A 13,830-nucleotide genomic window follows, 5' to 3' on the forward strand; every position below is an offset into this window, starting at 1 on the left:
CATGGCCCCAAACAAAACAACAAAAAACAGTGCACCTATCTTCCTGGGATCTGATTTTATTGGGGCTGAGGGTGGGAGTCTAGAGTTTGCTAAGTTGACTATTAGTGAATTTAAAATTGGCATTTTAAGCACAGAAAAAAGAAGGAAGAAAGTAAGGAAGGAAAGAAAGAAGGGAGGGAGGGAGAGGGGGACGGGTGAGGAAAGGAGGAAGGAGGGAAGGGAAGAGGGAAGGCAGGGATAAGGGAAAGGAGGAGGGAGGGAAGGAAGGAAGGAAAGAGGGATGGAGGGAGGGAGGGACAGAGGGAGGGAGGGAGTTGGAAGAGAGGAGTGAAGGAAGATGGAAGAGAGGAGTGAAGGAAGATCGAAGAGAGGGGAAGGAAAGGAAAATGAAGTGAGAGAGTAAGCAAGACAGACAGAAAAAAAGAGAAAGTAAATGAAAGAGCACAAAAGGATAAGAGAGAGTAAGGGGAAGGAATAGATAATGAGGGAAGAAGGAAGAAAAGAAAGAGAGGAGAAGTTTCAAATGACAATTATAAAATCAACCAGGATATGTGAAAGTGAAGAAACTTAAGTGGGGGTTGCTAACCTGTCTTTGTAATCTAGTCTAATAGCTAAGAATGTGTTTATTCTATCCTATAGCTGGTGATGTGTTTATTCCAGGTGGGTCTCTTTGAAGTAGGTGCCTCTGCATGGAAACTTAAGTCAGACACTTGCACTGCAAAAAGGAAAACCAACTGTCACCATTTACAAATCACTTACTGTACTTTCAGAATGGGCTTCATTAAAAAGACATCTAGCCAATCTTTCCACACAGGAATTCTTCTAATTCAATTTCACAGTATCCTAAACTGGGAACAAGCTCCAGCTTCTGGACCCTCCCATTAAATCCAACACCGTCATTTTAAAGTTTCAGTCATATTTGTAAGTATTCAGTTATAATTGCAATAAAAATCAGTTTTTAAAGAAGATAATTTTTAGCTATATGAAAGTTTCAAACGTTTAAGGTTACATTGAAGAAGTTTCTTAAGCAAAAAGAGTCTGACAAATAGAATTTGAATCAGACTTTAACACTGCCGCCAACACCCCCCCCCCGCATGAAAGAATGAAAAGAAAAGAAGAGAAAAGGAAAAGAAAAGAAAAGAAAAGAAAAGAAAGAAAAGAAAAAAGAAACGTAGAGGGCTGATGATAGAACACAATCTGTATCTTGGAGCCTGACACAAAGGACATGTATGTATATCATGGGAGTGTACTGGAGTGTGAAGCAGAAGAGACCATACAGAATTTTGAATCTAAAAATCATCCAAAACACCTTGGGTAAATAAAAATATCCTTATTTATTTATTTATGTTTGGGGACCACACCCGGTTGTGCACAGGGCTTACTCCTTCACATGACTTTAAATTATTTTAGAGTTATGTTTAACTTTTGGTTTCAGATTTAAATATTGAAATATTGATATGCAATCTTAGCAGCAAAGCATAAATATCTATACACAAAATCAATAATTTTTCATATTTCTTTCACTAATTCTTATAATTCTTAGATAACACTATTCGAAAATAGTTTTTTCTTTATATTCAATATTATTATTCTTGCTATAGTTTTATGCTCATATAATGAAATTAAACCTTTGTATAATATATTACTAGGTTACTATTTCTTTACTATTTCACAAAATTCCTAAATATCTAAGAGTATCCTGTTTTTCTATTGTCAGAAACAATAGAAAGCTTCCCGATGCACACATATATACATATATTACATATATATAATGTGGATAAATAAATACTCAGGCAGTTTCACCGATTGTTTATGTTTTCCTTAAATGCAGGAGGATTTGGAAGGAAACATGTTCCTTCTTTTAGCCATATAGATGCTTTTGTACTAAAGACATTTGCTGAAGCATCTGTAAAGTCTTATGTTTAATTAAGCACATTTTTGTTACAATGAATAAACCAGCAGAGGCACGGTTTCTCAACCTAAGAAAAAATAAGAAAATAATAAATAAAAACAGCAGCATAAAAGCTGGTCTTGTATCCACCCACCTAGGCAGAGAACTAAAACAAACAATGACGACTAATTAGTATTGGCCCTGGTACTGTTCTAAGGAGCCAAAAACTGAACACCCACCAAAAAAAGAGTTCCTTGTTCACTGCATCTAATTTGTTTTCACTTTGAATAATGAATAAATAAGATTCAAAAGATAATGCTGAAAATATGAAAGTGAAGCAAGATTATAAAACAAGATTGTTTAAACTTGTCCTTTGTCCACAACCACGGCTTTTAATTTAATTTAATTTAATTTTTATTTTTTACATCCAGTGATGCTTGGGGCTTACTCCTGGCTCTGGACTCAGAATCTATTCCTGGTGGTGCTTGAGGGACCATCTGGGATACCAGGGATCAAACCTGGGTCAGTCATGTGTGAGCCAAGCACCCTACCAACTGTACTATTGTTCCAATCCCCTAGTCTGTCCATTTTTAACTAAAACATTTTCAACTTTCTTCTAAGATTTCACAGTAAATTGTACACTTACTTTGTAAAGTGCTTTGGAAGAATTAGTGGATTTTTAAAGAGATGAAAAAACAAAATCATATCTAACTCTTATTCTGCATTTTGCACAAAACTGAGGAATATTGCCTTGAGGGCAGAGCTCAGCTACCAAAGACATGTCCCTGACTCTCCTCACAGAATACTTTATTTTCCTGATCCCTTCCCAACTGATATAGGATTGGTGGCACACAAGGGTTCTCTGAAAAGTACTCTGTTTGAAGTCTTGGGTAAATGTGTCACAATTGTTGCTTTCACTTCCATTTGAAGCTATGTTCATTGTCATCCGCTGATGCATTTTGTTCCCATTTGGTATGACATTTTTTCTTGTTCATAAGTCAACTGAGGCATCCACAAATGAAGGTGGAGGTGAGTTCTGAAACTATTAGGGAGCAGACAAAAGGATGTGAAAATTATTTAGTCCACAATCCTAGTCAATGTGTCAGTTATTTCAGGAGATTAAATCTAAGGTCACGTATTTAAGGTGGATGATTGGGAGTCGGTGTCAAAAATGTTTTAAGAAGATCTGACTACTTTCCTGACTCAAAGTGAGATGATAAAAAAATGTGCATACATTTGGTCTAATGACAACAGTAATAGCAGCCTTTCATTTTAAGAAAAATGAAATAAGTCATAAAAAAATCTTACAAATAAAATGGCTTTTCAAAATTCCAAGTACTGAGTCTGTGCTCAATAAATATTGATCATTGTTACTAATCATTAGAAAAACGTGCTTACAACAAATTACAGAGCACTTGGGGGAAATCATGCTACCTTGTGAGTCAGATGCAGACTTGGCCACTCTTTTATGCCATGGTAGTATAAAATAGTAATAGTGCTGGGAGAAGTGAACCTGAGAATTGGATTTCTATTGAAATCCAATCACAGTCATCCTTAAAACACAACTTCCAAACTGTCCAATATCTTTAAATGATGGTGGCTCAAAACCTATTCTCAATTCAGATCGAGAGTCTAACTAAAAAGGATCCTATTTGCGTTTATATTTATTCTGTCCCATCATTTCCCCCAAGTGGCCGATCAACTACTTCCTCCCCAGTATAAAATATTGGTTCTCCAGGATACCAACTAATTACCTGCTACAGGGACTTGATGTGAAAAACAAGAACTAACCAGTGTATCTCCTTCTCAACATTTCTCCTTATTTGGGCTCTTAAAATAAATGGCTCTTACTCTTGACACAAAGCAGTAACAAATGTGTTATTCTTAAAATCATCAGCAAGCTTTTGCCTATTTGAATAGCAGATTTAGGTTGCACTCAGCTGCAGGAAGCAAAAAGAAATGGAAGACTTGAATCTGAGCATAAGCTGCACCTCAAAACCACTTCCTATAGAAAGGGCCCACTCCTAAGAAATAAGTTGTGTTATGAATCTTACTGCCTTCTCAGGTAAGAAAAGGAGAAGTAAGAATCAGCCAGGGATCTAGCATGAACTATGACTCTAACTCAAAAAATGAATTCATCTAGACTATATCTTTGAAGAACCTATTTGTTTCTCATGTTATATTTCATAGCATAATCATTTCACCCTGAATTTTTTTAGTCCAAAATGGGTTTATAACCTTCACTGTGTAATCAGGCACAACGCATAATTCTGTTTGTCACGCCACTTCGAAGGTAAACAGAGAAGCCATGTATTTGCCAGTGGCATATGGATGTACATTTGTCTTGTACACTCAATGAGTGCAACATACTCAGCATATGCACATTGTCAGAACGTGTAAACAAGCCTGTAAAGACCACTTGGACGACTTCTACATTCAGTGGTTGAGGAGTGGATATCACCAATAGGTGGCCATGGAAATAGAGTCTTCAAAAACGTTATGCCTGTGCATTAATGATCACACCACACAAAATAGGAAATCAAAATATTTTAAAAGACTGAATTTCAAATGCACTAGATGGATCAAAACACAGTGCTCTGTGGCAGAGTAAACACACATCTGAGAGCACTGGGGACAGAGTATCAGATCACAAAGCCAATGGTAGCAGTGCAGAATCTTTGGGAAAAGAAGATTAAATTTTATAAGTTCATACTTCACAACATCACGTGTAATATATCAACTCTAATGTACATATCAGTAACAACAAATGTGTTAACTTTTCTTTCCAGACCAGAAATAATGTTCACTGGATTTTCATGAATAAATCATATGTATCTATTTGGACTGCAGGTAGGGTGTTTGCCATGCAAGTGGCCAACATGGCCGACCCGAGTTCGATTCCTCCGCCCCTCTTCGAGAGCCCGGCAAGCTACCTAGATTATCTTGCCCACATGGTAAAGCCTTGCAAGCTACCCGTGATGTATTCGATATGCCAAACACAGTAACAATCATCACAATGGAGACGTTACTGGGCCCGCTCAAGCAAATCGATGAACAATGGGAGGACAGTGACAGTGACATCTATTTGGACTATGCCATTTTAAGATAGATTGACTATTATTCCATGTGTCCTAATTTTGCATTGAAGACAGATTAGTAAAGTGATATTTAAGCAATACTAGCACATTTTTTTAAAGCTTCAGAGAGAGGCAGGACCACAATGGCTATGGTTCACACTGGGTGGAAAACAGAACGACGCATAAGTGATCAAAGGATTCTGTGGATGGTCAGAGGTAGAGCATAGCAGCAGTGTCCAGGAAACAGCTCTGAGTTTCCACATGAGTAGCAGCAGACAGAACAACAAGCCAAACAATGAAGTTATAGAGTTGAGGGAGGGAAGATTAGCACCAACAGATATGGCATGCATAGCGAAACTATAGGCTGTAAAGGCTATAAATTCATCCATAGCGTTTTTTGAGAGGACTCCCCATTGGTGTTCAGGGGTCCTGAGGCCACTCCCAACAGCGCTTGGCCAATTGGGATGGCAGTTCATTGCTTCATGGCATGGGTAGTGCCATGTATGCTGAATTCTTTGCTCTCTCCCTAGTCTTCGGAATCCCCAAGGCCTTGGCAGGAGGCTGGTCCAGGATCCAGTGTCTCAGATGGGTAAGGGCAGCAGAACATGCAGTTTTGCCAAGATGGGAAAGTCATCCACCTCTCTTCCATGCTGAGGTGGCCACTAAAAAAAGCCACTAGTGACCCAAGGCAATAGCAGATAGTGTGCTTCACTCCCTCACCGAAGCCTGTCTCAGTACAAGCACCAACTTAGTTTTAGAATGAGCTTATTTATTCAGAGGAAGAAGCATAGGAAGTTCTTTTTTTGACTGCTCAAATCTAAGACTGAAGCAACGGAGACAGCGGTGAGACACAGGGAATCGTGGAGGCAGGGAACCAGGACTGATTTGTATTGCAAAGTCTCAGCAGAGCCCAATGGATGCAACACAAATACAGCAGCATAGATTCTGGGTAGAAACAGACTCAACCCCAGCCTTCATTTTACTGTTGACAAAATGAATTAGCAGAGGTCCCCCGAAGATTAATGGGTGAAAGGTTAGAGCAATAGTACAGGAGGTAGGGTAGGACACTTACCGTGCAGGACGCCAGCCTGGGTTTGATCCCTGGAACCCCATATTGTCCTGTGAGCACCACCAAGAGTGATTTATGAATGCAGAGAATTTCTGGGCATGCCTGATCTTTCCCCAGAAGAAATTTAATACGTGAAGACATGAGTTCCTTAGTACAGTACCCAGGAGCCCTTTAACCTTTAACTTGATGCTTTAAGGCAACCAGAGTGACATTGTTTAATGAACTATGGGTAATTAATGGCCAAACACAGTAACAACAAAGTCTCCAATGGAGACGTTACTGGGCCCGCTCGAGCTCGAGCAACTAATGGCATGTACCAAATACTGCTAATATTTTTATGGGGAATTAAAACTACCCAGATAATCAAAGAATTCTAGGGGAAGATTGGAGTTTGGGGTCTTGCAATCTTAAATTATGCTATAAAGCTATAATGATGAAAGCTGTATAATAATGAAATAAATGTAGGTACTCAGAACAGAACAAATGGATGTAATTGAGACCCCAGCAACAGAACATGAGGTATATGGACAGAAAATCTTTGACAAAGGAATTAGGTGTATAGATTGGAGAAAGAAAGGTTTCTTCAACAGATGGTGCTTGAATAACTGATCAGGGACCTGCAAAAGAAAAAAGAGATCTAAATCTCTATCTCACACTGTATACAAAAGTTAATTCAAATTTTATTAAAGGCCTTGAGATTAGATCTCAACCTGTAAAACACATCTGGGGAAATGTAACCAGAACTCACCATTATATTGATTCGAGAAGCAACATCAATGACTAATATTTTAGCTGAGAAAAGAGGCTAAAATAAACAAATGAGACTATGTCAAACTAAGAACCTCACATACTGTGAAAGAAATTATGACTGGACTAAAAGTCTTGAAGAAATCATTTCCTCACCATTCACATTTCACAGAAAATCAATGTCCAAGACTTATAAGATTCCTACAAAATAACAACAAAACAACCAAAAATGGAGAGAAGAGCTGAATTGACATTTCCTCAAAAAAGAAGGTATAGAGATGGTCAATAGGTATATGGAAAAGCTCTCTTCATCACATATCACCAGGGAAATGAAAATCAAACCAACACATCACCTCACATCTGTGAGAATGACACTGAAAACAGTAGATACAACCTGTGCTGGTGGAATATAGGGCTCAAGAGATAGTAACAAAGATGAGTTGATTGCTTTACACACAGCCGAATCCATTCAATCCCCAAAACCACATACAGTCCTCTGAGCACCATCGGGATTAATCCATGAACACAGATCCAGGAGTAAGTCCTGGAACAGTTAGGTGTGACTCCACAACTTCTCTCTCCCCCTCAAACACACACACAAACACACACACTCACACAAACCAGCAAATAACTATTTGAATCTCTATACAATCCAGTTATTTCACTTCTTTGCATCACCCCAAGAGTTCCTGAAAATTAGAAATATTTGCATGCCTAAAAGTTCATTGCAGTATTATTCACAATAATAAACTCTGGAATAAACAACTTTGGAAACAACCCAAGTAATCAAGAGCAGAAGCAGATAAAAAAAATTGTGGTATACATACATAATGAAATACTATTCAGCTATAAGAAGAAATCTTGCAGTTTGTTGCTATGTGATAAAACTAGAGAGTATCATGCTGAGTGAAAAGGACCAGCAGTGAGTGACAAATGCAGAATAATCTCAATCATGTGTGGAGTATGAAGAAACATAGTAGCACTGCACTGTCATCAGGTTGCTCATGGATTTGCTAGAGTGGACCCTGTAACATTGTGAGACTTGTTGTTACTGTGTTTGGCATATTGAATACCTTTACCATGTGAACAAGATACTCTCGGTAGCTTGCTGGGCTCTCTGAGAGGGGTGAAGGAATTGAACTCAGGTAGACCAGGTCAGCCACATGCAAAGCAAACACCCTACCCACTGTGCTATTGCTCCAGCCATAGAAAGGACTGAAAATTAGCCACTGATACCAAAGCTGAGGATCAGCCTACAGTTTGCTATAAGTCAAGGGTAGAAAAGAACAGGAGATGTTGTGTTAAAGGTAAACTGATGTGGGGCTGGAGCGATAGCACAGCGGGTAGGGCGTTCGCCTTACAAGTGGCCAACATGGCCGACCCGAGTTCGATTCCTCTGCCCCTCTCAGAGAGCCCGGCAAGCTACCAAGAGTATTCGATATGCCAGACACAGTAACAACAAAGTCTCCAATGGAGACGTTACTGGGCCCGCTCGAGCAAATCGACGATCAACGGGAGGGCCTTGGGCCTTGATGTGTTAGACTTACATTATATGCCTGAAACATTGCAATCAACATTATTATAAATCAAAGTGCTTAAATAGATATTTAACTTTTTTTTTTAAAAAAATATGGGGTTGCACTCCATACTTTTTAAAAACAATGGCATCATGTCTGTGCCGATTACATGGTGAAATATGATATATCCAGTTTTCATTGAAGTTAGAATCACCATGTAGTCTGTGGTTGTATCATAGCTTAAGGTCAAGAATCCATAGTAGAATAAGCTTTAGAAAATGTTAACTTGTCTCACTGCAATTGAATAAAAAAAATAAATTTAATAAAAAGAGAAAATGTAGCATTTCTTACTAAATGATCAGTAGGTCAGTCGTGTAATCAACTACCTCATTTTCAAGTTCAATGTAGGGTTTTATTATTTAAATCTGTGTTGGAATGTTGACTTTGGTACAATATAGATTTGGAACAAATGATAAAGGATTTTCTTTATCATTTACAGATTTCTTTTTTAAATGCACATGTTGCTGGGAAGTGTTTTCAATTTTGAGAGACAATCAGGTGCCAAAAAAAAGGCAATGTGGCTTGAGGCTTACAAAAAAAAGTAAAATTAGAGTCTAAAAGCAAAAATGAAAACTGAAAATGACTGTAGAGATCCAGCAGGTAGGAAGGAAGGTATGACAGCTCTCTGTGAGTAGTGTGGTCCACTGTCCACTGAGAACCAGATTATCTACACACAGGCCACTGCAGTGGCTGCCTCTCTAACCAGTTACCATTATGTGAAATGTAGATGTAGAGATGATAGAAAAAAGAAAAACAAACCTTCTGGTATTTCACTATTATGTATTATCGTTCTGTGTAATAAATCACCACAAACTGTATATTCATTTCTTAGGGGTTCCATTACAAATTCTTAGACATTTGGAGGCTGATTTATTTTATTTTTGGTTTGGAAGATCTTTCTGGAGAGTGCTCAAGGGCTCCTCCTCCTTCAGTGCTTGGGGGCCAGACCTGAGGCTGCTCACTGGACCATATAGTGCCAGAAATTTAAACAGGGATGCTTGTATGCAAAGTATGAGTAATAGCCCTTTGGCTATTCCCTGGGGCCGTATTTGGATAATCAGCCACAGGTTCAAATTTGAAACAACAAAAACCTGTTCTCTAGCATTTCTGAAGGGCAGAAATCCAAAGTGAAACTTTCATCAGTAAGGGTGACTGTGAGGGTGAGATCAAGTCATTCCATGACTTTCTCTTGGCTTTAGGTGACTCCCAGCAACCTCCAGTGCTCCTAGAAATCGACCACTGGGTTCTAATCTCTGCCTGCATGCAGACTCCCTCTTCCTGTCTGTCTATGCCTTCACCTCTCCTGCCCAGCCTGATAACAAAGATGCCATTTGAAGAGCATGACCTCAGTTATATCTACAAGGTTTTATTTACAAATAATTAACACTCTGCAGTCTCCATGGACCTATCTTTTGGTTACAATAGGACACAGTAAATCTGCTTATAATTTTACTCTCTCATAGTTTCCGTGGATCAGGTATTCTCCATGGGCTAGTTGCATCTCCTTTGAAGTACACAAGTTGATATCAAGGTTTGTAAGGTAAGTCTTTGGCGCCATTTCTTGCTTCACTGATGACTAACAAAATTTGTTTCCTGAAGAGTACAGGACTGAAGTCTCTGCATTCTGCTGACTGTCACAAGGAGTTGGTCTCAGTCCCCAAGGCCGTGTGACATTCCCTGTCATTTGGTTCTTTCTGCTACGTAGAACTTTGTTAATTCCAGGTCAAGAGAACATTTGATATAACTTTGGGTATGGAAACCTATTCTGTCCCTTGTTTCTAGACTGTGATTTTGAAGACTTTTCTTGATTAGGTATGTCTTATGATGATCACCCTCTGGGTATATTCATTGTCAACTGAGAGGAGGCCTTAATAATTTCTTTGAAACTTAATATAATTTAATTCTAAGATTGATATCCGTCATAATCACAAGCATCTTCATAGTCAAGGTAAGAGGATACACAGGCTAATATAGAAGTCTGTCCCCTTATAATGAGCACCAACACAAAGATCATAGTAACTAATCTTAAAGTTGAACAAAAACAAAATCTGAACAACCATTTTTAAGTGGCAATATACTGGAAAGAATGTACCTAGATTTTCAAAGGGATTACTATAAAAGAAATAGTAATTATGGATTTTGACTAGCTTTTAACATATATATCAGTCTTCTCTAAATGCTTTTTCATATCATCTAATATGAAACTATTAGACTCACTGACATGCACTGTCTGTGAAAACTATTGGTGAGAAAAGCATGCTGGAGTCTCTGAAATCTATGATTCCATTTTTATAAAACACTAATTCCACCCCCAACAACATGCTCACTCATGTGTCACATGGCATGTATGCCATGTGCAAGCACAAGAGTGTTTATGGATGTCCACAGTAAAGAGTCTAGAAAGAGAAATTTTAGCCCAATAATAGACATCAGCTCTTGTCTGACCCAGAAGAGCAAAGTGTTCCACTGTGATGAAGATATGATATTTATCTTGCCATGACTTCAAATGTTTATAATGGAAAGATGTGGTTTTGCAAGTTGTAAATGTGCAAAATAGCTTCCTTAATTTCTGAAGTTCTTGGCTGCAAGGCAAGAAGGCTAAGATGGCCAAGAAGACCAATTACTGCAGGTAGTTGTTCCAGCCTCTATCTTTCCTTCGCTCTGCACAGGACATACTTCTTTTGGACTGAGACTGAACCGAATTTGAATACATCTACTTGTGTCTGTGCGAAATGGGGAGAAATAGATTTAAAAAATTCTAAATATTTGAGGAGATGCAAGCCAAATAGCTAACGTTCATGGATATACTCATCCCTCCCAGCTGAAAACTCTGGGGCACCCTTGGGAAGAGAAGCGGGTAAGATGAGTCCCTGCCCTGCTAAAGCCCCAGCAACTGCCACCACACAACAACCTACAGACTAAATTCATGGCTTTACTAAAGAACTCCACAGAGATTTACTAAGAAACTCCACAAATCTGCATAAACCCCAGCCCTGCAGAAGCTCTTCCCCTCAGAGGCTGAACCTACATTCCAAGGCTGCCATCACACCAATGGCCTACAACTTAACATCGTGGCCTCACTAAGAAACACTTCGAACTCCTCACTCCAGTTCTACAGATCCTGGAATTTCTGATCATGCACCTCCAAATTCCACAGTACTGAAATTACAGAATGAACACACCAAATTAGATGAGAAAATAATGTAGAAGCCAACTAAACTCAACAAACAAAAACAATGACAGAAGCCTCAACTGAAGGTAAACATCTTAGTAAATCCAGAGACAAAGACTGAATCACCCAATGGTGAGATACAACAATTTTCACAGATTTTATTTTACTAAAGTATTTTTGATAATTCTTTTGCTATTTAAGTTGTAACGAGTAATATTAAACAAATTATTGCCTGCCTGCTAAAAGGGCAGACTTGGGTGGTGGTTGGGAACACGGGGACCATGATGGAAGGAAAGTCACTCAGGTGGTGGGATTGAGGTTGGAATATTGAAAGCCCTTAACAACTGCATTATGAACAACTTTATAAATAATGGTGTTTAAATGAAGTAAAGAAATAAAGAAAATAAAATGGAAGGAAGGAAAGAAGGAAGGGAGGAAAGGAGGTAAGAAGAAATGGGAAAAGGATGGAGGGAGAAGGGAAGGATGGAAATAAGGGAAGGAAACTGTTATACACTCTAAGTGTGAGATTCCCAAAAGCCAATATATGTAAGAGTTCTTTAGTCCTCTAGAGAAACACCTCTCATTATTGAAAATAAAACCTGCTTGGCCATTTAGCTCAACCCCCACCTTTGGAGTATCTCATAATCCTCTGAACTCAAAGGATTATCTATATAGTAAAACTCTGAAGTCCTCAAGAAATCTGATGGGTCATTGAACATCTGAAAAATAAGGGCCTTTAAGTTACAACTCTATATTAAGACTTAATAACTAACTGCAACTTCACTAATCACGATGATTTTATCGAGCAAACTCTTAAGCAGAAAATCAATTTTCTTGTTCAAGGTGGAGAGTTTGTTTAATTAGAATCAGCATTTAATAAGGGATAAACATTAACATCTTATACAGGACCATCATTTTTTAAGAGCCAAGCCAAATGAGCTGATTGTATGAACTTTTTTCTTTCCAAAGGGAAAAACATCCAAAAGAGACCCATCTTTGTCATGAGGCCCGTCCAACAGGAGGACCTGGTCTTTTCCCCGGGAGAGTTTATGGGCAGCTCAGAATGACAGTCTGTGTGCCCTAGGCCCATTTTCTGCATCTTTTCTTGGCCAAGCTCACTCTACGGCCTCCACAGCTCAGCATTCCTCCACTGCCCCAACTTGCTCCATCCCGGGAACACAGAGGCAAATAATGTGGCAGAGGAGATGGCTCCAGAGTTCATATTTGCCCTTTGAATATAAATGAGACTGGCAAATATTTTAAGAGGAATAAATTCTTAACTTCGGTGCCAGAAAGAAAAGGCAAACCAGATCCTGTGAAGGTATTTACAAATGAGCACGCTGGCTTAAAGCACTGTGTCAAACCCCAAGAATGCAGTAGAAAGACCTTTCCCTTGTGTGCTGCAGAAAGTGAGGGAGCTCAGAAAGTCACAGATGCCATTTTGATGTTATTCTGGAGAATTCCCTGCAGAGGGACCCATTTGTCACTGCAGCAGTGGTACCTTGGCTATTGTATCCTGAACTCAAGAAAGTTCTCAGAAATTCTGAAATAAAGATACTCAAATAGCCACTTTATAAAGAAGCCTTTGCTACTATAAATTCAGGCAACCACATTGCAAAGAAAAGGCCAAGGTCATGTAGGCACGAGCTAGAATTAGCCATAAGCACAAAGAATGAAGGTCTTGTTTACAGAACACAAAGTGGAACAACAATTCTTCATTTTTGTGACTGATATAACGTACGTTAATGTATGCATGTCTCCAAGAACCAAATCAACCATACATTTTCCAGTTCCTTCTATTATTTTTCCCTGTGCAGCCCAAGTCTGAAAGACAGCACGCTAATTTATATATCCTTTGCTAGCCAAGTGTGATTAATTGATGCAATATGTCAATTCCCTTTATGCAAATGTTTAAAATGCATCTTCACTTATATCAATATATATTGCAGATAACTGCTTTTAGAAGAGATGAGCTCACTGGTCCAGTCGTGGGCAGTAGTTTCCTTGTAGTTCAATTTAGGAAATATTTATTGCCCTTATTACTCAAAAGGCCTTGTGCTTTAGTACAATGGAAGAAAGAGGTCAAACTCTACTCTGCTCCAATCTCAAAGAGCTTAAAATCTGTGAGAAAATTTGTTTTGTCCCTATCATCTAAAATGCCGTCTCAAACCTCATGTGTTTTCAATGTTCAGAAATGGAGTTTTCCTTTCACTCTAACAAAGCCAACTACTTAGACATCATCTTTCTTCGTTGCTCCCTACATCCACTTTATGAGCAAATTTTAGTTTCTATTTTCA

General features: G+C 38.6%; 1 long non-coding RNA gene across 1 annotated transcript in view; it reads right to left on the bottom strand.

Annotated features, from left to right (window-relative positions):
* Nucleotides 1-6,562: 6,562 nt before the first annotated feature.
* Nucleotides 6,563-13,830, bottom strand: part of LOC130028416 (uncharacterized) — a 226,799-nt gene continuing 219,531 nt past the window's right edge. The window contains exon 3 of the long non-coding RNA XR_008793173.1: nucleotides 6,563-6,654. This is a non-coding gene — a long non-coding RNA (uncharacterized LOC130028416). The remainder of the gene's footprint in view (nucleotides 6,655-13,830) is intronic.

This window comes from Sorex fumeus, unplaced genomic scaffold (genome assembly GCF_029834395.1).
Source record: "Sorex fumeus unplaced genomic scaffold, SorFum_2.1 ptg000039l, whole genome shotgun sequence".
Taxonomy (NCBI): domain Eukaryota; kingdom Metazoa; phylum Chordata; class Mammalia; order Eulipotyphla; family Soricidae; genus Sorex; species Sorex fumeus.